Genomic DNA, 4,356 nt, shown 5'->3' on the forward strand with positions numbered 1-4,356 from the left:
ATTTTAATCTTTCCAATTCTAGGTCGCCTAGAAAACAAGTTAATTCTGCTATCAAAGAACACCGGTAAATTCAACTGAAACTTAACATACAGATTTTTCAAAGGAAGGGGATTCAAACCCCTGTATCTAGCTCCCAAAGCTAGCATCTTAACATTAAATTACCCTCTGATTTTCAAATGTCAAGAGTAGCTTAACATTAAAGCAGAGCACTGAAGATGCTCAGATGGTTTTAGAACCCCTTGACACAAAGGATTAGTTCCAGCCTTAATATCAACTATATATGAAATTACACATGCAAGTTTCCGCACTCCCGTGAGGACCTCCTTTAACTATAAACATAAAAAAGAGATGGTATCAGGCTCACAATAAGTTAGCCCACAACACCTAGCCACCCACACCCTCAAGGGTACTCAGCAGTGATAAACCTTAAGCTATGGACGCAAGCCCGACTAAGTTACGTATTTTAGAGCTGGTAAACCTCGTGCCAGCCACCGCGGTTATACGAGGAGCTCAAGCTGATATCTCCGGCACAAAGCGTGATTAAAATACTAGCTTAACTAATACTATAGAAGCCATCATGCCTGCTAGTTGAATAGGTATGCTTAAATATCTCAACATCGAAAGAATCTATATTAATAAACTCACTTTGACATCACGAAAGCAAAACTCACAAACCGGGATTAGATACCCCGCTATGCCTGCCATAAATAAACCACCGTCGCCAGGGCACTACGAACAATCGTTTAAAACCCAAAGAACTTGACGGCACCCTAAACCCACCTAGAGGAGCCTGTCCTATAACCCGATACCCCACGTTTTAACCCCGCCGCCTCTCGCCCCCAGTCTATATACCGCCGTCGCCAGCCAACCTTATAAAAGAATAACCGTAGGCAAAGAAGCTATCTATGCAAATACGTCAGGTCGAGGTGCAGCCTATGAGGCAGGCAGAGATGGGCTACACTCTCTCCCCAGAGTATACGAATAACTTAATGAAATAATTTTGAAGGTGGATTTAGCAGTAAACAAGAATAGTTTGTCTAGTTGAAGTTGGCCACTAGGGTGCGTACACACCGCCCGTCACTCTCCCACACCCCTCCCGGAGAAAAGTCGTAACATGGTAAGCGTACCGGAAGGTGCGCTTGGAAAACAGAAGATAGCTTAAAAGTTAAGCATTTCCCTTACACCGAAAATATTCTTGTGCGATTCAAGATCTTCTGATTACTGATTTGAGTATATTTATCTAACAACTTTTAATTTATGATTATAAAACATTCACACATTTACAGCAAACCATTGCCCCCATTTTAGTATAGGTGATAGAAAAATAAAACACATATAGTACCGCAAGGGAACATTGAAAAAGTGATGAAACAGATCAACTAAGTAAAGTAAAGCAAAGATAAAATCTTGTACCTTTTGCATCATGGCTTAGCAAGTAAACCCGAAAATACTGCCGCCTCCCCGAAACTAGACGAGCTACCCTGGGATTACCTATAAGAGTTAATCCGTATCTGTGGCAAAAGATTGGAAAAAGCCCTGGGTAGAGGTGAAAAGCCTACCGAGCCTAGTGATAGCTGGTTACTTAAGAAACAAGTTTAAGCTTGATCTTAATTTGTAGATAAGCAACAAAATTACTTATAAATTTAAACATCTTACTACTCTACATTTTAAGTTTTATTCACTAGGGGTACAGCCCTAGTGAACAGAGATACAGCTCTATTGATTAGATAATATCCAACTTATAAACTTAAGTAGGCCTAAAAGCAGCCACCAAGAAGAAAAGCGTTACAGCTTAAGTTTACTAAACTTTAAATACCATAATATATAAAGACCCTATAACCACTATTAAGTAATCCTATATAATAGGAAATATCCTGCTAAGATTAGTAATTTGAGGTCGCACCCCTCTAAATGTAAGTGTAAACCAGATCGGACCAACCACTGGAAATTAACGGCCCTTAAAACAACAGGAAATCAACAACATGACTACCGACAGGAAAAACAAGAACTAATAACCGTTAACCCTACACTGGAACATAATATAGAAGATATAAAGGATGAGAAGGAACTCGGCAAACACATGCCTCGCCTGTTTACCAAAAACATCACCTCCAGATAAGAATCGCCTATTGGAGGCAAGACCTGCCCAATGATTAATATTGAATGGCCGCGGTACTTTGACCGTGTAAAAGTAGCGTAATCACTTGTCTTGTAAATTAAGACTAGAATGAAAGGTTACACGAGGGCATAACTGTCTCCTTATCCCTATCAATGAAATTGACCTACCCGTGCAAAGGCGGGTATAAACCCATAAGACGAGAAGACCCTGTGGAGCTTCCAAACATTTACATCGCATAATCATTATTCACGATGCACAGTTTTAGGTTGGGGCAACCACGGAACAAAAGTAATATCCACGACGACGAAAATACAATTTTCTTAGCCTAGAGTTACAACTCTAAGCACTAGTAGAACTAACGTTAATAGACCCAGCATCACTTGCTGCCTAACGAAACAAGTTACCCCAGGGATAACAGCGCAATCCTTTCCACGAGCCCGAATCAACGAAAGGGTTTACGACCTCGATGTTGGATCGGGGCACCCCAATGGCGCAAAAGCTATTAAAGGTTCGTTTGTTCAACGATTAAAGCCCCACGTGATCTGAGTTCAGACCGGAGTAATCCAGGTCAGTTTCTATCTATGTTTGCTACTTCCCTAGTACGAAAGGACCGGCAGAAGTAAGGGTCAATACACTAATGCAAACCCTACATCAATCTTATGAGACCAACTTAATAAGAATAGTAAGCAACTTAAAATAATAACTAGACAAGTTTATTTGGGTGGCAGAGCTCAGTAATTGCACAAGGTTTAAGCCCTTATACCAGGGGTGCAAATCCCCTTCCAAATAAATTATGCTAGTTATATTAACATCCACTTTAATTTTAGTTTTAATAGTCCTGCTTGCAGTAGCATTTCTAACAATAGTTGAACGAAAAACCCTAGGTTATATACAACTTCGCAAAGGACCAAATGTTGTCGGATTTATAGGACTTTTACAACCTATTGCAGACGGAGTAAAATTATTTCTAAAAGAACCCGTATGACCCACCGCAGCCTCCCCAGCCTTATTTATCGCAGCCCCCATTATAGCGCTAACTTTAGCTCTATCGCTCTGAATATTTATTCCCATACCACAGTCAATCTCCACTATTAATCTTACTCTTCTTGTAATTTTAGCAATTTCAAGCTTATCAGTCTACGCCACCCTTGGCTCAGGTTGAGCCTCTAACTCAAAATATGCGCTAATCGGAGCACTTCGAGCCGTAGCCCAAACCATCTCATATGAAGTAAGCCTAGGCTTAATTCTATTATGTTTAATTATTTTAACAGGAGGATTTTCCCTTCAAGCCTTTATTTATACGCAAGAACACACCTGATTCCTACTCTCAAGCTGACCACTAGCAGCAATATGATTTGTTTCTACTTTGGCAGAAACAAACCGAACCCCGTTCGATTTAACTGAGGGAGAATCAGAACTTGTCTCTGGTTTTAATGTAGAATATGCTGGAGGTCCATTCGCTTTATTTTTTCTGGCTGAATACTCTAATATCTTATTTATAAATACCCTTACAGCAATTATATTTCTAGGACCTCTTGGACCAAACAATTTAAATATTTTACCAATTATTAATGTAATAATAAAAGCAACCCCACTCATTATCCTATTCCTCTGAATCCGAGCCTCATACCCCCGATTCCGATATGATCAGCTGATACACCTTATGTGAAAGAATTTTCTACCCCTCAACCTAGCCCTTTTTACTCTTCAACTATCCCTCGCTGTGTCACTGGGGGGGGCAGGAGTACCTCAAATATAAACACTAATAATAAACTGGATTTTTAACAGTGGAAGTATGTCCGAAAATAGGAACCACTTTGATAGAGTGGCTACAGGGGATATTACCCCCTTTCTTCCTCGTTAGTATGAAAGGATTCGAACCTTAATCTGAGAGACCAAAACCCTCCGTGTTTCCATTACACCACATCCTAAGTAAGATAAGCTAAATAAAGCTTTTGGGCCCATACCCCAAATATGATGTTACCAGCATCTCTTACTATATGCTATCCCCCTTAATTCAATCTACACTACTAATAACTCTAGGTCTTGGCACACTTGTAACATTCTCAAGCACCAGCTGAATTCTAGCTTGAATCGGATTAGAAATTAATACAATTGCTATTATCCCGCTAATAGCTAAAACACATCACCCACGTTCAATTGAAGCAACTACTAAATACTTCATTGCTCAAAGTGCAGGCTCTGCCACACTTCTTGTTACTGCCTGTTTAGCCGCT

At 40.0% G+C, this 4,356-nt stretch overlaps 1 pseudogene; it reads left to right on the forward strand.

Annotated features, from left to right (window-relative positions):
- Positions 1-342: 342 nt before the first annotated feature.
- Positions 343-1,150, forward strand: LOC144739171 (18S ribosomal RNA; annotated as a pseudogene).
- Positions 1,151-4,356: the final 3,206 nt, after the last annotated feature.

The sequence above is a fragment of the Lampetra planeri genome, unplaced genomic scaffold (genome assembly GCF_965212315.1).
Source record: "Lampetra planeri unplaced genomic scaffold, kcLamPlan1.2.h2 scaffold_1348, whole genome shotgun sequence".
In the NCBI taxonomy this organism is placed as follows: Eukaryota; Metazoa; Chordata; class Hyperoartia; order Petromyzontiformes; family Petromyzontidae; genus Lampetra; species Lampetra planeri.